This window comes from Aotus nancymaae, unplaced genomic scaffold (assembly GCF_030222135.1).
Source record: "Aotus nancymaae isolate 86718 unplaced genomic scaffold, 86718_ANA_hifiasm-v0.15.2.pri h1tg000004l, whole genome shotgun sequence".
Lineage (NCBI taxonomy): Eukaryota > Metazoa > Chordata > Mammalia > Primates > Aotidae > Aotus > Aotus nancymaae.
This window is the reverse complement of record NW_026988415.1, coordinates 56,205,454-56,232,619: the sequence shown is the minus strand read 5'-3', so window position 1 is coordinate 56,232,619 and position 27,166 is coordinate 56,205,454. Positions and strand designations below refer to the sequence as shown.

Below are 27,166 nucleotides of genomic sequence, written 5' to 3'. Positions count from 1 at the left end.
TGAGTGTTGAACAATGAGAACACATGGACACAGGGAGAGGAACATATATATCGTATATATATAAGGGAACATATATATATATATGTGTGTGTGTATATATATATATATGAAATGGTACCATTTCTACTAAAACTATTTCAAAAAAATTGAGAATGAGAGACTCCTCCCTTACTCATTCTTTGAGACCAGCATCATCCTGATACCAAAACCTGATGGAGACACAACAATAAAAGAAATCTTCAGGCAAATATCCTTGATAAAAATTGATGCAAAAATCCTCAGCAGAATACTAGCAAACCAAATCCAGCAGCACATCAAAAAGCTAATCTACCATAATCAAGTAGGCTTTATCTCTGGGATGCAAGGTTGGTTCAATATATACAAATCAACAAATGATATTTACCACATAAGCAGTACTAAAAAACAAGAATTACATGATTATCTCCATAGATGCACTAAAGGCTTTTGATAAGATTCAGTATCTCTTCATGTAAACCCTCAACAAACTGGACATTGAAGGAACATACTCTAAAATAATAAGAGCCATCTATGACCAACCTATAGCAAACATGGTACTGAATGGGTAAAAGCTGGAAGCATTCCCCATGTAAAACAGAGTAAGACAAGGATGCCCAATCTCACCACTCCTACTTATCATCCTACTGGATGTCCAGGTCAGAGGCAATCGGCAAGAGAAAGAAATAAAAGCCATCCAAATAGGAAGAGAAAAATCAAACTATCCCTTTTCACAGATGACATGATTCTATACTTCTAAAGTCTCATGGTCGCTGCCCAAGAACTCCTTGATCTGATAAAAAGCTTCATCAAAGTGTCAGATGCAAAATCAATGTACAAAAGGCAGTAGCATTCCTATACAAGAACATGTAAGTTTCTAAGCTTACATGGCTTACATGGCTCTAGCCATACCTCTTATTGTTAAAATAATCACAATCCAAAATTTTGTATATATCCTCGCTTTATGGATGAATGTATAGATCTTATTTTGGAAGTTTTACTTCAGCTTACCATTTTAAAATTGTATACTATTTTATGATTTGTGGTTTTCATTGTGCTTCTAACATTTATCTAGATTGATGCATGAGCCCCATTAATATTATTGTGGTAATTTAATTCATTGTATGCATATACTACAATGTATTTATGTATTCTCCTATTGCACATCATTTGGGTTGTTTTCAGGTTTTGATTATTATGCAAATAGTCTCCTGACCATTTGTTTACATGTCACTTGCAAACAGACACAAATTTTTTGAGATATTCACCTGAGAGTAAAATTCCTTGGTCACAGTATGTGAATTTTAAGCTTTGCAAGATAATTCCAACTTGTTTGCTAAGTTGTTTGTGCAAGTTACATTTTTATAAATAGTGTATACCACATGTTCTCACTCATAAGTGGGTGTTGAACAATGAGATCATATGGACACAAGGTGGGGAATATCACACCCCGGGGCCTGTCACGGGGTGGAGGGGTAGGGGAGGGATAGCATTAGGAGAAATACCTAATGTAGATGACAGGGTGATGGATGCAGCAAACCACCATGGCAGGTGTATACCTATGTAACAAACCTGCACATTCTGCACATGTACCCCAGAACTTATAGTATAATTAAAAAAATAAAAATATAAAGATTATATAAGTTTCCTTTAATTTATACCTGTCAATGCATGTACATGGCATCTTAAAAATTATTTTTATGGCTGACTTTTGAACATGCTAAAACACTTCTTTGTAGATTTGATTTACATATCTCTAATTAGTATTAGTTTCAGCATTATTTCAGGTATGTATTGGCACTTTTTTCCTTTCTTATGTAACTTCTCTTCCTGATTTTGTTATTTTTTTCCAAAAAATATGCCTGTTGTCCCTTTCTTTTTGATTTTCAGGTATTATATAATTTATAGAGACAACTTTGTTAGTGATAAATATTGCAAATATTTTCTCCCACTTTGTGAATTGTCATCTTTTCCTCCTTTTATGGTGGTTTTAATAAAAAGAATTATTTAATGTAATATAGCCAGTTGTAGCATTTTATTATGTGTGTAGCTCATGAAATACATCTCTACTCCGAAAAGCATGAAGATAACGTCTATATTTTCTTCTGAAAGTTCTAAAGTTTTACCTTTTACTTATTTATTTTTAACTTTTAAAACATCCTGTTCTCTGTCATTGGTAGGTACATTTTTTTCAGAAGTTTAATTATGCTTCAATAGTTGCTAAGACAGATACACACTTAAAACATAAAAATCAGAACCTCAACAGAACTCCAGAGGTGAGCAGAGTAGGTAGGTAAGGTGTGATGCATATGGCAAATAGAATATCACTGCTGCTTTGGGGGCATGGGCAAATATATACAGTATTGTATTTAGGGTTCTACCTAATCAATGCCAGATTACTGGTTTTTGTTTGTTGTTGTTGTTGTTGTTTGAGATGGAGTCTCACTCTGTCACCCAGGCTGGAGCGCAGTGGCACCATCTCGACTCACTGCAACCTCCATCTCCTGGGTTCAAGCAATTCTCCTCCCACAGCCTGGTGAGTAGCTGTGATTACAGGTGCACACCACCATGCCCGGCTAATTTTTGTATTTTTAGTAGAGATGGGGTTTTGCCATGTTGGCCAGGCTGGTCTCAAATTCCTGACCTCAAGTGATCCACCCACCTCAGCCTCCCAAAGTGCTGGAATTACAGGCGTGAGCCACCACACCCAGCCCTGGTTGCTGTTTATTGGGATCATCTCCCACAGATGGAGACCAGAGTGGTGGAGGCAGAAGCCGTTCTGATACCAATGCTGTTGGTCCTATGGGTAACTAGTACCTCTTTTTAGAAGCAGGCCTCTGGGGCCTGTCAGTGCTGGATGAATACTTATTGGCTAATAATGTAAATTTGTGATAGAAACCAAGAGCCACAGAAGCTGGTGGAGAAAGGAGTATACAGCTGGTTGTCATGGTAGTAGTTATAGATGAAACTTATTTATTACCCTTGTGGGTAAATTAACACATACAGGAAAACCCAGGATGTATATAAATAGGGAGTTTGTTTAAAGGAATTATTGGCAATGATCCTACAAAAATGACTTAAAAATTGGCAGGAATGTTTCTGAAGTTGATGATACAATGGCTAAATGATTAAAAACCATTTATATTTAAATCCATAATATATTCAAAGTTGATTTTTATTAATCTTGTGAAATTTTGATTCTGAACAATTTTTCCGTAAGGATATCTGAGAGCATGATAACGATCTATTGAATAATCAATCCATCTTTGCCTAATAGATCTATCTCTGGGTTAATATTACTCTCTCTGTTACCTATAAGTAATTGTGATGGTTAATTTTATGTGTCAACTTGATAAGCCATGAGGTGACCAAATTAAACATAATTTCTTGGTGTGGCCATGAGGGTGTCTGAGTGTTAAATTAGCATTTTAATTCATGGAAAGAATTCACTTTTTCATTTGCTTCCTGTCTGCCTACTTAACCGGGGCATCTTCTCTCATCTAAGGCTCTTGAACTGGGATTCAGCTTCCCTGGTTTTCACGTCTTTGACTCAGAGTGAATTACATCATTGGTTCCAGCTCGTACACAACAGATCATGGGACTTCTCAACCTTCATTATTGCATGAAGAAATTTTCTATGATTAATTTTATTTTCCTTCTCTATCTATCTATCTATCTATCATCTATCTATCTATCTGGTTCTATTGTTAACGTCATTATCATCATCATCAACTAGTTCATACTTGGTTATGTTTCTCTAGTAAACCCTGACAAATACAGTAACTTTATACCACACTTTTTGATATATTGAAGGTTAATTTCTCCCACAATATTTTCCTTCTCAACATACAATTGTCTATGTTAGAATCGTTTCTTTTCATATAGATTTTAGAATCAGCATGTTGCTATGATAAGTGATAGTTTTTAAAATTATAGTTTCCAGATCTGTGGCTGTTATGCAGAAATGCAATACATTTATATGTACTGATTTAATTTCCCAAAATAGTGCTAATATCTTAACTATTTTTACCAGATTAAACTGTATGTAATTTTGTTTACTCTCCCACATCAATTTCAGAAATTGATTACTAAGGACCTTTCAAATTTAGTTCAAATTTTATTTGTAATATCACTGATTATAAAAATAAGTGAGAGGAGATTTGATATATTTTATGTCTCTCCATAAATATTGCATAATTATTTATATAGATCTTTATTGTTGATAATGAATAAAACTTTCTACTTTTCTAGCTCTTTTCAGGTTTACTATTGCTATCTTAAATAAGTATTTAAAGTGAATTTCCTAATTATTGGAGTAGACAATTGCCATTAAGTTTTAGATAATGATATTTGCTGGATACTTTGGTAAGCTTTCTAATTAATTCTAATGCGGCATCTGTACTTCTATTAGTGTTTCTATTTAGACAAGAATATCAGATGCATATAATGCATTATTGCTTTTCTTTGCATTTTTCTTGACTTAGTGAACTAGCTGAGCTTTGCAAGACATGGTTGAACTGAAGTGAAGATGGAGAATATTCTTCTATTTTTCCTCATTTAAATGAGCACAATTGTATTAGGTTATGATAAATTGATTAGGTGATAAATTTATTTATCACCATTATAATGATGATTGCTGTTGATGTCTGAGATCTGATTTGGGATGAGCGTTAATACCCTTTAAATTTCTATTTTGGCCAAGAAAATCTGGCTTTCAATCTTTCTCTGTAACTCTTGATTTGATCATACAATTTTCTGTTCAAATCTCTTAAAGTGGTAAATAACATTTGAAAATTTTCTTATATAATATCACTTTGTAATCATAATAGTCATGATTTACTATATTTTTAAGGGTTCATTCTATTCTGTTTACTAATATTTTATTTCGAGCATTTACTTCTAAATTCATAAGTAACACGGGTCTATATTTTTTCTAATATAAGTTTCATTTTGGTATTAAGATTATATTTTTCCATAGCATAGTTGAAGAATAATTTAATTTTTTCTAATGTCTTTGAGTAGTATATATAAAATTGGAATTATTTCTAATAGTTCCCTACCAAATTTTAGGTAAGCCACCAAAATTTGGATGATCAGATGACTCCAATAAACAGTAATCTGGCATTGATCATGAAGATTATTTAGGCCTACCAAAAAAATCTTTGTGTGAAGAGTTTTTAAAAATAAAGCTAAATCAGGTTTCCTACTTGTTAAATCAGTTTTTGATATTTGTCCATATCATCTGAGTTTTCAAATTTACAGACATAAGGATTCTCACACTATGTTTTTATTCTCTTTTAAACCTCTTCTGTATTTGTGGTTATATCTTTTCATTAGTATTAGTGTTTCTTTGGAATTCTTATTTTACTTAATTATTTGTTGAAACATTATTTTATGAATCTTTTCAAAGAACCAAGTTTTTAATCTGTGTTATATTTTTAATAATCATATTAATATTGTCATGAATGCAAATACCAGGCTGCTGGATAAGAGCAGGTTGATTATTATCATATATATAATAGTAGTTATGCTAGTTTCCCTTTGCCTCAGTGCTTAACCCTAGCATAAAACTATGAGAGATGAATGTCATCATATGCCTAATGGAGTAGGTAAAAAATACTAAAAGTGTAAATCTGAGCATTTATATAGAAGAGAGAGTTTCTTCTCATCCCCTTATAAAAGGAGGAGAAAAATACTTTTCTCCTTGGGAAGAATTCTTAGTTTCTACTCTCACACTTTGTAATGTAAATAAGTTTCTGCAGTGGAAAGACTAGTGTCTTAATAAAATGTCTCCATCTTTATAACCCAGGACGTCTCTCTATAATCCAAGGTTCACCCTCCTTTGAAATCTCAACATATATATTTTCAGAAGGAAACTCCTTGTAGGTGGTCTCTCACTATATTATCTGCTATAATTTAACTTCTAGACTCGTTGGTAAGCTCAGATTCCAAGTTTTTGTAAGATTTACTCAAAAAAAACCCTAGTGTGCAAAAACAAAAATGTTTTCTCTACAACCTCGCTTTGAGCTTCTGCTTTATTTTTCATGAATTTCTGGCTATATATTTTATTATTTCTTTTATTCTTGTTTACTTGGTTTTATCTGTGTGGTTCTCAAGTTTTTAAGTTAGATACCTTGTTTTTGAAATATAATACACACACACACACACACACACACACACACAGACAAACACACATTGAAACCAAAAATTTCCTAAGTTAAACTCATGCTATATCTAAGTTGCTATATTCCATGACACTCTTCAATGTAATTCAATTTTTTGTTGTCTTGTTAAATATTTTAATATTATTTTTACTAAAGTTATATTGCAGTGTTCAGAAGAAAAAAATGGACTGACAGGCAAACAAAGTTACTTTTCTGGTGTTATTACAAGTGCTATTAATATACATAAGAAAAATATAAGGTAACGAACTTTAGCCAGTTTCTGATATGAATTACACAAAGTGACATTGATCAAGTGTTATCTATTAGTTTTAAATAGCTATGGCTATTTTGCAATATTTAACACTTTTCACAATTGAACTACTTATTGATATTTTTGTAGAATCACAGGCAGTTGCAAAAAATAACACAGAGATGGTTTTATAAATTTTGCCCAATTTCCTCCTGATAACATTGTGCAAACCTATAGTATAATATTGCAAACAGAATTTTGACATTGATAACATCCACTGATCTTACTCAGATTTTCCCAGATTTACTTGTGCTCATTTGTGGATGTTTTCTTTTTCTTTTGTTTTTTTTTCTTGAGACAAAGTCTGCTCTGTCACCCAAGCTGTAGTGCAGTGGCATGTGATCTTAGCTCACTGCAACCTCTGCCTCCCAGGTTCAAGGGATCCTCCTGTATCAGCTTCCCAAGAACCTGGATTACAGGTATTTGCCAACAAGCTTGGCTAATTTTTATATTTTAGTAGAGGTGGTGTTTCGCCATGTTGGCCAGGCTGGTCTCGAACTACTGGCCTCAAGCAATCCACCTGACTCAGCCTCCCAAAGTGTTGGGCTTACAGGCATGAGCCACTGTGCCTGGCCTTTGTATGTTTTTGTGCATGCTGATTTGTATACAATTTTATCACATGTGTAAATTGTGTGTTCATGACACAGTCAAAATAATCAACTTTTCTAACAGTACAAGGATCCCTTGCGTTGCCCTTTTGTAATAACCAACTCATAATTCCCACCCTCCTTTCTGTCTTAATCCTTAGTAACCACCATTCTATCTTCCATTTTTTAAATTGTATAATTTCAAACATGTTATATAAGCCAGAAAAGTAGCATGAAGATCTCCAAGAATGTCCTTAGAGGAACAATCACAAATAACAAAAATCATTTCAAAACCATCATGTAATGGGGTTGCTGGGTTGATCGGTAGTTCTGTTGTGAGCATTTTGAGGAATCTCCATGCTGCTTTCCACAATGGTTGAACTAATACCCAGAGGAATATTTATATCTATATCTGTCTGTCTATCTTTCTAGATAGATAGATAGAATGATATATAGACAAATATATATATAAAATTCTACCAAAAAGATACATGCAGGCAATTGTTCATTGCAGCACTATTCACAATAGCAAAGACATGAAGTTAACTAAATGTCTATCAGTGACAGACTGGATACAGAAAATGTGGTACATATACACCATGAAATAGTATGCAGCCATAAAAAAGAAGATCATACATTTTACCAAAACGTGGATAGGGCTGGAGGATATTATTCTTAACAAACTAATGAAGAAACAGACAACCAAATACCACATGTTCTCACCTATAATTTGAAGCTAAATTATGAGAACTCATGAACACAAAAAAAGGGAAAAACAGACACTGGGGTCTGCTTGAGGATGAAGGGTGAGAGAAGGGAGAGGCAGAGAAAAAAATAACTATTGAATGCTAGGCTTAATACCTTGATGATAAAATAATCTGTACAACAAATCTCTGTAATAATAGTTTGCCTATATAATAAACCATTACATATACCCCAGAACCTCAAATAAAAGTTAAAAAAAGAGAAAGAAATTACACGTGCCAGGATCTCCACTCCTATGTTACAGTAGAACTGTCCCACTGCAGAGGTCCAAGGCCTCAGCCTTCTTTCTCCTCTCAGCATGGTCTTGCTTGAAAGAATGGCTGACTGAAACTTATATCACATTTCTTTTATTCATCCATGCATATTCTCTGACTTTTGTCTGCATATGTATTGAAGAGAATAGCTAAGAATCAAACCATAAAAATTAAATGAATGAAAATGAAGAGAGCAGAGGAAATAAAAACCATCATGTAAGGTCTATGGAAATTGTTCTAAGTTTATGAAACAAGTGGAGAAATACTAGGAAAATCTACTAGCCTTTGGTAAGAGCAGCAAGGAGTTTGGGACATTTGACCCAGATGGTTATAGCCAAGAAACCAGGGCTTGTCCTGTGCCCTGCTCCAAGTCTAGGGTTATAATATGTACCTGATAGTGGCAGGCTACAAGCATTTCTAATCTGCTCTATTTCATGTGGCAGAAGCTCTGTTCTAGGCAAGCATATCTTCAAGGTCTGAAACTCTAGAAACAACTAAAGAGAATTCTTCTAAAACGGGTCTCATACCAAGTTAACTGTGCCCATAACCAGAACTTCACCATCTGATAAATGATACTAGACACTCAGGGGAAATATATTTTGCTGAACTAGTCCACTAGTCAAAGATATTTAACTGTTTAGATCACTAAATAAACGTTTTGTTTTATTAATATTCTCTATTTCCTCTATTATCTATTTTATTGATTTTTACTTTATATTATTTTCTTCTTTTTACTAGAATTTGGTTCAGCTTACTCTTCATTTTCTAGTTCTTTATAGGGTAAAGTTAGGAAATTCATTTGGGATCTTTCTCTTTTTTAATGTATACATTTTCAGTTCTTAATTTTCTTTAAAGTACTGCTTATGGTGCATTGCATAAGTTTTGGTGTACCATATTTTTATTTTCCCTTATCTAAAAATACTTTCTAATTTTATTTTTTAATTATTTTTGATTGAATAGTTATTCAAGAGTGGGGTTTTGTTTTTATGTATTTGTGAAATCTCTAATTATTGTTATGTTTTTCACTTCTAATTTCAATCCATTGTGATCAAATAAACTACTTTGTATGTTAACAGTCTTTTAAAATGTACTGAGCATTGTTTTGTGCCAACAGATGGTATCTCCTTGACTAAGCTTCGTATGCACTTGTGAAAACGTGTTTTCTGCTGGTTTTGCCTGAAGTATTCTCTATAATCAGACAGGTCTTGGTTTATGGTTTTTCAAGTCCTCAGTTTCTTAGCTGATCTTCAATTTTACTGTATTTATTTCTGAAAATAGAGTATGGAAGTCTTTAATACTGTATTTAAAGATCATCTTTGATATTTTTTCCCAAAGTCCACCACATCTATTTTAAGATTCTGTTTTTATGTGTGTATATGTTTTATAATTATTATAAGTGCTTAAGAAATTGATACTTTTATTATTACATATATCCTTCTTTGTCTTATGTAAAGATGTTAAAGTTGATTTTGCCTGTTAGTATAACTACCTTACCTCTTATCTGATTAATATTTGCATGTAGTATATTTTTCCATTCTTTCACTTTCAGTGCATTTGGGTTTTTGGATATAAAGTAATATATCTTGATATATATTTTTTATCTGTAAATTATACTTTAATAAAGCTGAGGAGACAGGGAAGTAAATCTATTATAGGCAACATGTATTTGGATTATGTATATTTTATATATTTCTTTAATATCTACCTTTTAATCGGAGAGTTTAACCTATACAGTTTTAAATTAATTACTGTTAAAGAAAGACTTAACACTACCATATTGTTTCATTTATTTATTGTAGGTTTTGTATCTCTTAAGTTCTTCCATTTGTTTATTGCTGTCTTCTTTTGTGTTAAATTATTTTTATGTATACATTTTGATTCCCTTCTCATTTACATTTTTGTGGTTTTTTTTAATATTTGTTTGCTTTTATTTGTATATATATATTCTCATTTTTTTCTTAATGGTTACCTGAGGGATTACAATGAACATCTTAAATTTATAGCAATCTAATTTAAATTAATTCCAACTTAGATTTAATATTATATAAAAACTGCTCCCATGCAACTCTCTTTCCCTCCTAATTTATGTTGCCATTTTGTTTATTATGTACTAATTAATATTGATTTATTATATTGTCTTATTTGTCTTTTATATCCTATAGGAAGAAAGTATAGTTGCCAACCAAAAATAATAATGACCTTTATATTTTCCTATGTAGTTATCATTTCTAGTATTCTTTATTTCTTCATGGGACTTGAATTTGTTCTCTACTGATCTTTTGTTTTATCTTTTACCTGTTCTTATGAGTCAACTTTGCTAGTACCAAAGTCTTTCAGCTTTTGTTTATTTTGGAATGTCCTAATTTCTCCTAAATTTTTGAAGGTTATTTTTGCTAGATATAGAATTTTTGCTTGACATGGTTTCTTCTTTCAACACTTTAAATATTTCTTTCTATGTCCCCTTGGTCCATGGTTTCTAATGAGAAATTAGTGATTAATCTTTTTATTTATTCAACATTTAAATTTTTAATTTTATGGGTAAATAGTTGGTGTATATATTTATGGAGTACGTGAGATATTTTGGTACAGGCATACAATGTGTAGTAATCACGTGGGTAAATGGTGTATCCATCACCTCAAGCATTTATTATTATTTTGTGTTATAAACGTGGCAATTTTACTATTTATTTAAAAGTATACAATAAATTATTATTGAGTATAGTAACTCTGTTGTGCTATCAAATACTAGATCTTATTCATTCTACCTAACTGTATTGTTTTATCCATTAATCATTCCCACATACCCCACCTCCCCACTACCCTTCTGAGACTCTGGTAACCATCCTTCTACTTTGTATCTTAATGAGATTTTTTTTTTTTTTTCATTTTTGGCTCCCACAAATGAGTGAGAGCATGAAAACTTTGTCTTTCTGATATTCTGAACCAGACCTCGAGTTTCATTTATGTTGTTGTAATGACAGGGCGTCTTTTTTTTGATGGCTGAATATTACTCATATGTGTATGTGTATGTGTGTGTGTGTGTGTATAAAATTTTATTTATCTGCTAATAGAGATTCCACATCTTGGCTATTATGAATAGTGATGCAATAAACATGAGAGTATAGATACCTATTTAATATGCTGATTTTCTTTTTTGGGAGTATATACCTAGCAGTAGGATTGCTGGGTCATATGTTAGTTCTGTTTTTAGTTCTTTTGGGACCCTGCATACTCTCATACATAGTGGCTGTACCAATTTGTATTTCCACAAACAATGTATGAGTGATCTTTTTTCTTCACATTCTTGCCAGCATTTGTTATTGGTTATTAATGTTACTGAAATTTTTTTGTATATGAGGAGTCACTCTTTTTTTATGCTCTTAAAATTGACTTTTTATTTGATTCTCCACAGTGTGATTATAATATTCCTCAGTGTGGTTTATTTGAATTTATTTATTCATATCTCATTGAGCCTCTTGTATACATGCATTCATATATTTTATAAAATTTTGGATGTTTTCAGTCATTATTTTCACAAGTATTTTTTCTTTCTTTTTCTCTTTCTCTTCTACTTCAGGAACTGGAATTACACATAAGTCGGTGAACTTTATCTTGTCTAAGAGGACTCCTTGGCTCTGTCGATTTTTTTCCATTTATTTCCATTTTTCAGTCTCAAACTGTATAATTTCAGTTGAACTTGATCTTCAAGTATAGCAATTATTTCTTCTCCCTGCTCAAAATTTCCTGTTGAAACCTTCTGTTGGGTGTTTTTTTCAGTTATTATACTTTTTATTTTCAATATTTATATTTTTTGTTCATTTATAGTGCTTTATGGATATACTCTATTTTTTGTAGCATTGTTCTGATTTTCTTTAGTACTTTGTCCATGGTTTTAGTTAGCTTCCTAAGTATATTTAAGATCGCTTTTCTGAAATCTTTGTCTAATTAGTCCAATGTTTGAGATCCTCAAGAAACGTTTTTGTTAATTTTTTCCTGAGGATGGTCCATAATTTTTATTTCTTTCCAAGCCCCTATTTTTGGTCAAAAACTGATCATTTAAAATATTATATTGTGGAACTCTGGTAATAAAATTTTCTCCCTCCTAATTGTTTGGTGTTGTTGCTTGCTGTAAATAGTAGATTTTGTTTGTTTTTTTAAGTGAATTTTCAAAACTGATTTTTATTTCTTAAGTCTGTTTATTCAGGATATAGACCGCTAGTTATATGACAGACATTTTCTTAAACAACTTTCAATATTATACTTCTCCTGATCTTTGCAGATTGGCTCTATATCATCAGGATATTATTTAATCCCTTAGCCACAGTTTATAGACTTTTCCCTAGCTTTCATTTTTTGCTTGCTCTGAGGCTAAAGGTCACACACAGGAAACATCTTAGGGTCTTTTTCAGTCTATTATAAAATTTCAGTGTACCTTATGCAAATTATGTAGCTTTGTAGCTCCTCTTTTACACATGGGATCTTCAACAAGTCCATATTCTGAAAAGTAGTTCCTAGCCAGTTTTTTTTTTTTTTAACCTGGAGAGATTTCCCAGGTAGACAAAGAGGCAAACCCCTTGTGCCAGTCCTTCAGGGAATCATCAGACTGATTATAATAGACAGACACAATTTCTTAAGAACAAAGTTCACTCTACTTTCCTCCAGAACCAGGAACCCACATGTAGCTCACCTCCATGCTAGGAAGAGTGGTAGGGCAACTCCTACAAAGTTGATTCTGAGAGTTTTTGCTTTTTTTTTTTAATATAGTTTCTGTGAAGGTTAGAGCCCTTAGATGTCCTGACACTGCCATTTTAATTAATGTTACTACCTGTAAAATTTGTTTTAGAATTAATGCTTACAATCAGTTTGCTCATACTTGTTAAAAGTTTTTTCACTACAGTTCCTGAGTGATAATGGTTTGTTGTATTCTATTATTGTATAACCTTTTTGGAGTTTTAGTGTGAGGGTAATACTAGCCTTATAAAATGAGTTTGGAAATATTTTCTACTAGACTATTTCCTGGAAGAGTTTATTATAACTGTTGTTAGTTTTTAGGTATTTGGTTGAATTCTTCAGTGAAACTTACTAGATCTGAATGTTTCATTTTGGGGATATGTGAAATTACAAATCAATTATTAATTATAGGTCTATTCAGACTATTTTATCTTGGTTGAGAATTGGTAGCTTGTGTTTGTTTTTTCATAATTGGTGCAGTTTTTTTTTCTAAATTCTCAAACATTACACCCAACAGCAGCAATATACATATTCTTCTCAAGCATACTCAAAAGATTCCTTAGGATAGATTATATATTAGGTCACAAACCAAGTGTTAAAATTGTACAAATATAGAAATTATATCGAGCAACTTTTTGACCACAATGGAATGAAACAAGAAATCAATATCAGAAGGAAAACTGGAAAATTCAAAAATATGTGGAAAATAAACAATATACTCTTAAACAGCCAGTGGGTCAAAGAAGACAAAAAGAGAGAAATTAAAACATGTCTCATGGTAAATACAAATGAAAATACAACATACCAAAGCTTATAGGATGCAACAAAGGCAGTATTAAGAAAAAAGTTCATAACATAAACACCTACATTAAAATTTTCTTTAAGTCTACACAAACTGCTTAATTTTTAACCTCAAGGAACTATAAAATAAGTGAACAAACAAATAAACAAGAAAAAAAACTAAGCCAAAAGTTAACAGAAGTAACAATATAGTACAGATTACAGAAAATATAATTGAAAGAGAGAATAGAATAACTACTGAAAAAGAATATAATTCACAGATCCTTTGAAAGAAGCAGCACACTGCTGCAAATTTATGAAACAGGTGAAAAACTGTGACTTCCCAAAGTGTGAGAGGGGGAAAACCTACCTCCAAAACACATCCTCACTGGGGAATTTAAAAATCTAGATCATGGAGAAGGATTTACCCGTACCTAGAGCTGAAACAGATTTAGGGAATTGTGTGAAATATAAAAGTAGAAGTAGCAGTGGGACGTGCCTTGCAGATACAGTCTCTAGCTGGAGCACAGAAAAAGCATCCTTGACTATACCTCACAGAGACCCCCAAGAATAACAGCCAGCAGAATCGAGGAGGGGTTTCATGGCAAAGGAAGCTTCCAACTAAAATTGGCAGTGGTTTTGACTGAGAACAGATTTTTGTCAGTGGATTCTGGGGAACATGCAAGATACACTACAGATAAAAGTGAAGGAGCACGGTAGCTGCCCAGACAAAGTGGGCAGATGAAGAGGAGTAAGGTCTGAAAGAGAAAGCCATGCTTGCATTCTCAGCAGGGAAACTCACAGTTTGGGGGAGGGTCTGAATGGGGCACTTTGGGACCTAGACTGGCCTCGTGAACTGAATGGAAGCTAGGTGAGGCCTCTCTCTACAGCCTATCCAACACTTCCCTGGTTAACTATATATCACAGCAGAGATGGCCAAGATCCTCTCTCGAACATAATCCCAATAGACTGAAAACCACCGCTAAATCACCCAAGTGGCTGTGGCAAGCCCTGCCTAAGGAGAGTCTGAGCCCAGATCTACCTACCCTTGCCCTATCTGATGGTATCACTCTACCTGCTCTCTTAGCCAAACACAAGAGACAGAAACTCTTGGGAGCTTTATAACCCTGCCCATCTCATTAGAAATCGAAATAATCACCCTGACCAACTTAGGGCAAGCTAAGAATCACCACTACTATTGCAGCTGGTGCTCTCCAGAAAGCACCACGTCTTGGCTGAAGGCCAAAGAACACAGGCCACTGCAACTCATCACAGAATGAGTTCCTGACCCAGGAAGGAGAAGACAATACCTAATTTGACTTCCTACAACATCCTCATTAAAGAGTTCCTGAGTATGCTAATGTGACATCTTCACTGCTACCATAACCAGCATTTGAGAAAGTCAGCACACTTAATATACCTACAACCAAAGATTCACACAGTCTATTTCACTTCCCTGCCACCTTTACCAGAGGAGGTGCTGGTATCCATGGCTGGGAGACCTGAAGATAGATCCAATCACAGGACTCTTTGCATGACCCTGGAGCCTTGTAGCCCGCTGGGTAGCTAGACCCAGAAGAGGAATAACAGTCACTGCAATCTAGCTCTCTAGAAACCCCATCTTATATTTTAAAAATGCTCAACAGCACTAATTATAAGGGTAATGCAAATTAAAACCACTATGAGATACCACCTTACTCCTACAAGAATAGCATAATAAAAATAAAAAAATAATATATGTTGGCATGGATGTGTTGAAAACAGTATACATTTACACTGATAGTGGGAATATAAACTAGTACAACCACTATGGAACATAGTATGAAGATTCCTTAAATAACTAAAAGTAGAACTATCATTTGATCCAGCAATCCCACTGCTGGGTATCTACCCAGAGGAAAATAAGTCATCATATGAAAAGGACACTTGCACACGCATGGATATTGTGGCATAACTCACAACTGAATAATATGAAACCAGCCTAAATGCTTATCAACCAACAAGCAGATAAAGAAAATGTGGTATATATACACCATGGAATACTACTCAGTCATAAAAGGGGGGACAAGATAATGATATTCACAGCAATCAAAGTAAAGTTGGAGACCATTATTCTAAATGAAGTAACTCAGAAAGGGAAAGCCAAATATCATATGTTCTCACTTATAAGTGGGAGCTAAGCATGAGGATGCAAAGGTATAAGAATGATATAATGGACTCCGGGGACTCAGGGGGAATGATAGGAGGTGGGTGAGGGATAAAAGACTACCCATCAGTATGTGGTCAAGTGATCTTCAACAAGGGGGCCAAGAATATACAATGGAGAAAGGATAGACTCTTCAACAAATGGTGTAGTAAAAGCTAGTTATCCATATTAAAAAAATAAAGAGGAATCTTATTTCACATCACACACAAAAATCAACTCAAAACTGTTACAGATTTAAATATAAGACCTGTAACTATAAAACTCCTAGAAGACAACCTATGAGGGAAGCTCCATGACACTGGGCTTGGGAATGATTTCTTGAATATGACACCAAAATCACAGGCAACAAAAACAAAAACAAGTGGTGCTAAATGAAACTAAAAAGCTTCTGCACATCTAAGAAAATAACAGAATGCAAAGGCAGCCTATGGAACAGGAGAAAATATTTCTAAACCATGTATCTGATATGGGATTAATATTAATCCAAAATATACAAGTAGCATATATCTGAACAGAAAAACCAGATTTTTAAAAAAAATGATCAAAGTCTTGAATAGATATTTCTATAAAGAAGATACACAAATTGTCCACAAGTATATAAACAGATACACAACAATACTAATCGTCAGGGAAATACAAATCAGATATTATCTCACATTTGTTAGGATGGATATTATCAAAATTAATGTTAAAGTATTTATGAAAATGTGAAAACATTGGAACTGTTTTTACTTTGGGTAAAAATGCAAAATGCTTCAGCCACTATGGAAAACAGTACAGAGGTTTCTGAAATAATTATGAATAGAATTACCATATAATCCAGCAATCCCACTATTGGGCATATATTCAAAATAATTGATATTAGCATCTTGAAGAGATACCTGTACTCCCATGTTTATCGCAGCATGATTTTAATAGGCGGGTCTTAGCCTATTTTGTGGGCTACTGTTCAAAGGACAGTTTAAGAACCCTTGTAGTGGTGCCATTGGAATTCTCAATGGCTCCATCTGGTGCTGCCTCATGGTACTAAGGGAGTTTCTCCAAGGTAGGCTTCTGAATGTCTCTTGGTGGGGGATGGTTTCAATGGGATTACCCTAATCATTTCTCCACCTATCTCTGGGTATGGGAGGAGAGTCTCAGCCTGCAGGGACAAAGAGGCTTTCTGGCTTGGGCCACTTGCTGTAGCTGTGTCACTAGCCCACCAACCATGATGTCTCTATGCAGGAGATAATCTTGAGCCTGTGGGTAAAGACGCTTGCTGTGACTGTATCCCATTTTCTAGTTCTTCCTACCCTGGTTTCTCTGTAGGATGGAAATATAGCATTGGCTTTTTGGGGAAGAAGAGGTTTCTCATTTTTCAGCACTGTCTCTTTTTCTATCTAGGGATTCTAGATAGAAATCACTGCTCTAGTAATTCTAGGCATGTGGGTTGGAAAAGTCTCAGGATTGGAAGAGACAGGATGCTTTCCTGCCAAGAATCTTAATCAAGTTGTCTGGCCCAAGATGCCAGGATCCCTTTATGTCATAGGGTCTTCTGTTCATTCCAGAGGAGGAATAAATTGGCCAGGATGCCTTTTGCTATTAGATTTGGAGTCAGAAAACCGTGGGCCTGGATGGCCTTCCATTGTTTGGTGGGAGGACCAAGACATCCTACTTCATTTTCCTCCATTTCTGGAGTCCCTTACCAGTTTTTCTTCTTCTTATCACCTTTCAGAATTTTTTTTTGGTTGCTTCTTGCATTATTTCCAGGATATAAAGTTATGTTTAATAAATAAGAGCAGGGAGAAATAACTGTATGCCATCTTGTAAAGTCTATGATTAGTTTTTTTTAAATTATTTTTATAATGGTGACTTGGTCAATATTTTTCTGCACCTCTATCAAGCTTTGCTTTGTGTATTTAAAGGTGGTTTTATTATGTTCATACAAGTTCAGAATTATTAAATCTTGATGGATTGATCATTTCATTGTTCTAAATTTATCAGTTTTTTTTATTGCTAACATAACAAATTACCATAAACAACAACCATTCATTATTTCAAATTTCTGTAAGTCAGAAGTTCAGCAGGCTCAGCTGAGATCAAGGTGTTGTAGGACTGTGTTCCTTAATGGTGATTCTCAGGAAAATTCTACTTCCAAGCTTATTAAGGATGTGGATTAAATTCTGTTTCTCATAGTTATAGGACTGAGATCCCTGATTCCTTGCTGTCTGTCAGCCAGGGAAGTTTTCTCAGCATCTAGAGGCCACCTATATTCTCTAAACCATGACTCTCTTCATTTTCAAATTAGACAGTGGTTTGAGTCCTTCTCATGCTTCAAATGTTTTTGAACTTCCTTTATGCATCCTCTTTTGACACATCTCTATTCTGCTTACAACCTAAGGAGTTTATCCACTTTTAAGGACTAATATGATTAGATTGAGTGAAACTAAATGATCCAGGATATTACTACATTAAACATATTTTAATGTAATTTTGACCTTATAAGTTAACAAGTTCAAAGGTTCCAGTAATTTGGATGTGAAGATCTTTGGGGTCCATTATTCTGTATACTATATGAGATGACACTGTCTCTTATTAATGCTTTTTCTTAGTAATTTTATTTTGTCTGATATTAATGTACCCACCTTCATTTTCTTTTCAAACTTTATATTGCATCAATAATTTTGCACATCTGCATTTTTGTATATAGCACATAGGTATTTTTTTAGTTTAAATTTGATTATTTCTGTCTTACAGGTGAAATATTAGGTCATTTACTTTTATTGGAAGTATGGCATTTTTAGATATTCACACATATTATCTTTTGCTTTCTATTTTAAATTTTTCTATGTCTATTTCTTTATTCTTTTTTAGTCAAGGTATTTTTGGTTTTATTTATTTATTTTCTTGGTCTGTTGGCTTGGGAATTATATACCTTACTTCTATTTTGTTAGTAGTTACCCTCTTCCAAGACCTTTCACATTACATATATAACAAGGTCTGAAGATAATACCTTAATGTATTTTTTATACAAGAGAAAGATTTTTAACTCCCTTAACCATAATTCAGCCTCTCATCACTTACATTCTATTTTGTCTAGTGTCTAAGATTTGTTCTTTATTAAAATCTTCCTTAGAATTTTTAAATATACTTCTTTTTTTATTGATTCATATTAAACTGTTTGGAGAAGCAGCAAAGGAGAAAGGACTTACAGAGTGCCTACATAAATTGGTTATGCGTAACACATAAACAAGGAACAACAAAGTGCAGAAGGCCGCAGGAGACCTCTGAGGAGGAAGGCCTCACCATGCCTCATGTTCTGGTGCAGGATGACCTAGACTCTGTTGCCATATACAATGTGCTCAAGGACATAAAACCCCTTTGTAGTACTATGACGTTGCCAGACTTGTAGGCTCCTTGTAAGGTCCACGTTCCATCAGCTGTACATAGATAATAAGCTAAAGACAACCGCATGTTCTTATTTTGTGAAACTCTCAAACCACCACTGTTATCAGTTCTTAGAATGACACACTAGTTCCGGCTCACTGATTCAGTTCCGGCTCACTGATTCACTCCACTATCACGTCACCCTCTCCCCACGATTACTCCACCCTACCCTATAGATCAAAGTGATTGTAACCAATAAATAGTGTGGGTGATCAGAGCTTGGGGCCTTCACTGTTTCCTCCAAAGTAATAAGTGATGGCCCCCTAGCCCACTCTCTCTCTTATCTGTCTTTCTCTCGTTCCCCCCAAACTCGGGGTATCCATGGGTGATGTAGGGCTGGATTCCTACATTCTGGTGCCCAATATGGGGCTCATGGATCCCTACATTCTAGCACCCAATGTGTGGGGCTCATGGATCCCTACATTAAACCATATTTTTATTATTTTGCAATGATAATTTATTTGTTAAGTTTCCCCGTTGTCTATAAATTTATTTGCTTAATATTTTTTCTGTTGTCACATATATTCATTTTGGGTTAAGTTTTCCTCTTCTTGCAATATTGAAATTATTTTAGAGTAAGCCAGTTGGTAATAAAATTGGCTGTTGTTTGAAAATTTATTTATTTAATTCTCATTCTTAATAATTTTTTGATAACACAATTTTTTTAACATTTATTTTCTCTCACACTTTTCATACACTGTCTTCTTGTTGTCATTATTGAGATGAAATTTTTAAGCCCCTACTCTTAATCTTTAATTATTTTAAAAACAAACCCTTTTCCTTAATGTTTTGCAATTATATATTACAATGGCTTTTCCTTTACCATTTTAGTATTCTGTATTTTCCTGGTTCTTTATATTTAATCAGAGCTACGACAATCTTAGAAAATGTCTTGACAAATATTATAATTCACTAATTCTGTTTATTGCTTTCTTCTGAGACTTCAACAGTCTTCTTTCTCAGTTGTTCACATTTATTCAGCCTTTATATTTTACATCTACTTGCCTATCAATATTCCATTCTGGGTAATTTTTTCATCTCTATCATTCAGTTCTAAATTTTCTTTTCAACTGACTAAACTGTAGCTTAATCTATTTTATGAGTTGTTTTCTTTTTTAATTTTTTTGACTTTTAAAATCATCTAATTTTGCCCTAATGCTTACTTCAGAGCATAGCACATAGATATTCCCAATATGTTCTCATTAAAGGTATTGACACTTGATTTTTAAAAGTAAATAACAGTAAAACTATGAGAAAGGAACCCCTTTTTCCTTTGAAAATTGTGGTTTAAATGCAGTGAAAGGTATTAGCAATTCTACATAAATGACTTCCTATTTCACTGAAGTGTTTTATAAGGTTTTTAAAACAGTACTTCATAGCATCCTGCTCTTCAGAGCAACATCTGTGGCTCTTTTGGCTTCCTATTAAGTAATAAATAGCAGCAGAATTTTGGTTCATGTAAGGATCTAAAACAGGAGAGTTGATTAAGCTATTCATACATGTTACTTTGAAATTGGGCTGGTATAATTTTATTTTATTATGTCTATAATTTACACAGATATTTTGTCAATCACCTTTTTCTTAACTTACAAGGTCCATTTTTTTCAAAACAAGAAAACCATATACAAAGCTTAGATTATATATGATGAACTGGTCATTTTTCTTCTCATCTCTCTTCAAATCATAGATTTCAAACCGTTTAAATTACTAATTAATTTGTATGTGTGTTATAATGTAGTAGAGAGGCAAACTTGATACATTTAATGCTTTAACATTACATACGGATGCATTCCTAATTCAAAGTTACATAATGACAGGAAGAAGCATACATGTGGGGTCTGTCAGGGGGAAATGGGAGGGACAGCGGTGGGTGGGGAGTTGGGGAGAGATAGCATGGGGAGAAATGCCAGATATAGGTGATAGGGAGGATGGCAGCAAATCACATTGCCATGTGTGTACCTACGCAACAGTCTTGCATGTTCTTCCAGAGTACCCCAAAACCTAAAATGCAATAAATATAAATATATATATATATATAGAGAGAGAGAGAGAGAGAGAGAGAGAAAATATTTTTGTTTGTAAAGATTTTGAAAATTGGAGGATCAAATAATACAACTCAGAATTTTTCCGGTCAAAGTAATGTGGAACATGAAGCTTACCAAAGGAGAGATATTTGGGAAGTTCAAGTCAGTCCATAATATTTCTCCTTTCTCTGAGAACTATCACTCGCTATTCAAACAAATCTATAAGAGAGTTCTTGGTATCGTGTTTGTACTGTGTGACATTTGCCTCTAGGCCAAGGCTAACAGTCACATTGCTTTTTTAATTTTGAGAATTTAATTTTACATTTTTACATGTTCAAACTCAGTTCTTTATAAAATATTCCTCTTCATTCTCTCTTTTTGTGTATTCTTTTTTTTTTTTTAATTTTGTAAGTATTTCATGAAGGTTTATTAGTATTTTTTAATTTGAATGTCTCTCTTTCTGTAATCTTAGGTTTCTGTGAATCTGTTGCTTGTTATTTTTCTTGACTCTAATTGATGCTGATTTGTTTTCTATTTTTTTTTGTTGTTGTTGTTGTTCTTTGTTTTTTGGTAATGTTTGATTAATATTATTAATCATTGGAAAAAACAGTGCTTTTCTCTAGAGAAATGGGGTTTAGTTTTTTCTGGTCCAGAGCCTAGACTATTCTGGCAACCTTCTAGGTTACCATGCTTAAACTGCAAATCTCGGAGAAGGGAAGAAAGAGGCAGAGTATTACTTCACAGAACATTCTTATTAAATGTTTTTATCGTGATATATTTCTCCTTTTAGGATTTTGTTTCTTGAGGTTTATATATTATGATGATCTGGTCATTCAATTGGTGTAGATAGCTTACATAAAATTCATCATAGAGTATTCAGGGATTACTTATTCTGTGAAATTCTGAACATAATTGGTTTATTGTTTCAGCTTATTCATGCTACTCTTGCACTTTCACAATACACATTACAATATCAAATAACTTAATAGACACTCCATTAAAGAAACATACTTATGTTTATATAACTGAGCACTTCCAAACTATATCGGAGTATGAAACAAACCTATTTCTTAGGTAATATTTATTACTATATCAAGTTTAATGGAATTTGCTTTACGAAATGCCAGCTAAATATTGTATTAGCTCTGAGGGTAACACAGTTGTACCATAACTATTAACTGATATTTTTAAATTGAGATAAACATATTTTTCTCACTCAACATCTTATGTATTATACAAAAACAAAATGTGGCTTTGTCCAATACCTATTTATTCCAGGTAAAAAGATTATCACACATCCTCTTCACCTAAACACATAGCGAGACAGACAGACAGACAGACACACACACACACACACACACACACCCCTAAATAATCTTCCTATTGCTTACATACTAGACATAATTAAGTAAATTTGAATGGAAGAACCAACTAATTGTGAGAATATCAACAGGTATTCAGGCACTGTCTTGGGTGTCTCTGATGCATTAAATTTCTCCAAATCTAGATTTGCTGACAGAAAAGTTGTTAAAGATCCTAAATATAAGCTAATCATGAAAAGGAAAATCTGGCCTGATGACCCAGGTCTCTTACCAGGATCTTTCTGTTTGTAGTGGAAACTGGTTCCTGCACAGTGCATGTGTTTGAGGCCACAAGCTTCATGAAAGCCAACCACCCTGTCCTGTGATCATAATTTGGGAACCTTTGCTGATCATGCTAGTGTAAGTTATAAAGTCTGATAACCTTAACAACTAACTCCTTGACCTACTTATACATCTTGGCTGGTGACTATTTTTCTATATCAATGTATAATGGCACATTAGACTATAAATAACAGCAACACCATTTTTTCAGTTACAAAAGAAATGCCAACCACTCTTAAAATACTTAGACTCTCTAATTTATTTCTCATGATTTGGGGAGACAGAACTTGACAAAATTGAAATCTGTATGTGTTAGCTAATTTGAGCAATTTTGAAGTAATAAAGTTTCAAAAACAATTTACTTGACTCTGCTATTATGTGTGAATGAGTTCTTGAGTGATTAATTAGAGGAAAAAAAATTGAAATTACTTCACAAAGAAGAGTTTCTGAATATCCATTGACTTTCTCCCAACTGGTCAATTCCCCCATGCAAATGGCGGAAGATGGCAGCATTTACACTCTATACTAATGAACTAAGTCACTTTCATTACAAAAGTGCTAAAACGTTAATGTGATTTACACTTTGTAGGACTCTTTATTTGGGCTTTAGAACTAAAAGTTTACTACTACTACATAGTTCTTACTGTATGTTTTTCTTACTATACTTTTTGTTATACTAACTGTAATAGATAGTGAATGGAAAGCTTAATTTTGAGACTCTGTCATCTGCATCCCAGAGTTTGAGGAATCAATGCAAATGGTTTAGATGTGGCAGTTTGGAAAAATGTATCTCTCCAATGTCTATAAAAGTAACTCCAAGTGAAGGGTTAGTATTAGGAATGATTGGAGTCATATATATTAGCTTGTTAATTATTCTCTACTGTCACTTAACTGATGAAAATTTCTTTCTGTATGTTTTCTATATATCACTTTATTAGCTTTTGAAATTTATTGTATCTCAATTTTGCCCATAGAAAATGTGGTGTGTGATGTTCTGGGATATATAGGAATGGTGTGGAAATCAGAGTAGGATGTGTTCCAGTCCAAATATATCTTTAGAGTTGACTGTGCCCACAAATGTGTTTCTAAGAGTGATAGTCTGACAAGTGATAGTCTAACAAGGCATAACCATTTCCAAATTTTTACTTACAAATTAAAACATGAAAATAAATATATGATGTATGTTTATAAAAAATATTTTTATATCATCTCAGCCATTTAATATGTCCCTAAAGAAGCTCTCATTTATTCCTGAACATGAGTACTTAATATATTGTGAATGCTTGTTGATTTTGATAGCAAGTTGACCCCTCATTACTGCAACTCTTTTTATAATGTGTAAAGAGCTCTAAGTATCAAGCACTTTACCTTTCCATAGCTAAGGAGATCCTTAAAAATATAATGGGATTCCAAATCATAGAATCGTTTTAGTACTTTAATAAAACCATGATTTGTTTAATGTGACCAGAAAAAACATTGTAATCAGAATCATACTTACCTGTAGAAGGTACAGACGCTGGTGAATTATGAGGGATACTAGAATGCGTTTCTGACCCAATTGATCTTGCAATTAGTGCTGAAGATGAAGTTTATTTGGTGGTCATTTCATTTACTTAAGCCAGTAATTATGGGAAGAAAGGATTGGGTAAATGTTAGTCAAAGTATACAAAATTTCAGTTAGGGGGAAGAAGTTCTAGAGATCTGCTGTATGGCATGGTGACTATAGTTAATAACAGTGTATTAACTAGTTAATATATAGTTAATATATAATATATTTTAAGTGTTCTCACCACAAAAAACTGATAAGTATGTGTGACAATGCATGTGTTAATTAGCTTGATTTAGCTAAACCAACAATATATGCATATTTTAAACATCATGTTATATACCATAAATATATAGAATTCTTTTTTTGTCAATTAAAAATAATAAAAGGCAAATGTTACCACGAAGAGTTGAAACACTCAGAACTGTTTGATAATAACTTAGTGTGTATGATGAAATAACTTCACAATGGCTATAATAAAAAGTATAATTACTTCCTCTGAATGATTTTTCTTTTTACCCTTAAGTTACAAAGTCCTTTTATTAAAATACAAATGTGAATCTCCTGTACATGTGTGTGTAATGAAAATAAAAGTTTCATGAAATAATGTTTACCCTTAATATATGTGATAAACTTTTATATTGCTATCCTAGTCTATGGAAATTTGGTATTTTGAATACTGGTCCAGCCCTGCTGAATTGATATAATGACTTGTTAATAGATTTTTAAATCACAAGTTGAAAGAAAGTATTTAGTTAACTTGACAAGGTACATTTAGTTAACTTGTTGTTGCATATTTCTAGGTAACTGTGAAAAGTATAGATTGTATTTATCGCCCCTAGCAACAACACCCAAATTTTTATCATTGTTTCCCAAAACCAGATTAATTTTTGTTTTAATCGTATGCTATTATTTAATAATTAAATATACTAGGTCTCACATTATGTTATTACGCAAGCTACCAATTTGTAGAAAGGAATATTAAATTTATTTTTTATATTCAAAAATATCTTTTGTTAATTTTTGCCACTTAAATCCTTGTATGAATCTTAACTTTGGTGATAAAATAATATTAAGGCCTGTCTCAGGTTTTATAGAGCAATTGAAGTTGATTTCCAGGTGTTTATGGAAAATAGCAGTAATGAGGGAATTAAAAAACAACAAGGGTGGAGGGAGGGGTAGAGAGTAATCTAAGCAAACTATTTTTATTCAAATTTCTTTGTCTTATTCACATTATTTATTTATTTTTAATAGATGCTATATTGACTAGTTGGAGAGTGCAAAAAAAGGAATAGAGTTTTAATGGAATTACAGTGCAAACAAACACAAGAGACTGCAAAGAGCCTTATAAATGTATCATTAAAATGGCTTTGACTTTAAGATAAATCACGACTGTAAAGCTCATAAGTTCAGAGGTAGTGTCTTTTTAATTAACTTTGATCATTCTAATATAGCCTGGTAGCATATAAGTCCTCTATAAATATGCATTCATTGCATGAATGCCTGAATTGATGTATGATTTTTGTACTTTTGTGAGTATTGAGTATTTTGCAGTGCTGTTTTCTGTACACACCATGCAACTAATAAATAATTTTGAATGAATGATTTTGAATAAATATTTTTGCCTGCTTTGCTAAACTTTCACAGTCTGCTAATTTTCACTGGACTAAAAATACATTACAAAACATAGACATTCGTTTCTGTGATGACAGTGCATACAAGAAATTCCAGGTTAGTCTGATTTAATATATTTTTTCTCAGTTGTCAAATGCGGTGCATCAAATTTTATTTCTGTACATATATGATAGATTGTGGGTAAGATTTTGGTCTTCTCACATTTGTTAAAATAGAAAAAGAAAATATGCTCCTAATACATTCACCCATATGACTCCTAGGATGAATCCTCATTTTTGGAGGCTTTTGAAGCTCTAAATCTACTTCTAAAAAGTATGCTGTTATCCTTCATAAAAGAGATTATTGAGACAATTATTCTAAAGCTGTTCTTAAAATTTAACATGTATTTCACCCCCACATCATATTTTATAGTGGTATTTTGTACTTGAGGCCCAGATTGCTGAAAACTAAATGAATTCAGCCATTCTTTTATGTCTATAAAGCAGAAAGTGACCAATATAAAGAGATTAGAATTGATCCCTAATATAAGCCAACCAAAAAAGTGATGTTTCTTTTTGAACTGTATATATTGCATATATTCAAAACAATAAAGCTATTATTTGGTTAGTGTCAGAAATTGTCAAGAACTTCCAGATATTTTTAGAATTAACTTTATTGAGATATAATTGAATACAATAAAAGGTATATACTTTAAGCATAGAGTTGCATGAGTTTTGACAAATATGTACATCTATGTAATAATTCTACTAATCAAGGTATAGAAAATCTTTATCACCCCAAGACTTATTTCTTCTCTTGCACTCAGTCCATAGACCTCTACTGCAAACAAGCACTGATGTGATTTCTAACTCTATGTATCTTTTTCTAAAACTTGATTTAAGTTGAATATGTATCAGTATTTTTTATTTACTTTTGTGTTACTCTATTGTTTGAATATGCCATATATTTTCCATCTATTTCTCCTGTTGATGGACATGTTGATTGTTAAAGCTGTAGCCATTATTTTTTTATAACTATTATAATTTTTGCTCAAGTGACAAGTGGTTTTGTGGACACATTTTCATTTCTCTTGATTAAATC

General features: G+C 33.0%; 1 protein-coding gene across 2 annotated transcripts in view; it reads left to right on the top strand.

Moving 5' to 3' along the window:
* The window catches only part of ERVS71-1 (endogenous retrovirus group S71 member 1, envelope), a 126,862-nt gene that overhangs the window by 49,138 nt on the left and 50,558 nt on the right, over positions 1 to 27,166 (top strand). Inside the window, exon 4 of one of the 2 annotated variants that reach the window (XM_012464510.2) lies at positions 22,876 to 22,983. The exons of the other annotated variant lie outside the window; for it this stretch is intronic. The gene's annotated coding sequence lies outside the window, so the exon portion shown is untranslated. The remainder of the gene's footprint in view (positions 1 to 22,875; positions 22,984 to 27,166) is intronic. 2 annotated transcript variants of the gene reach the window in all.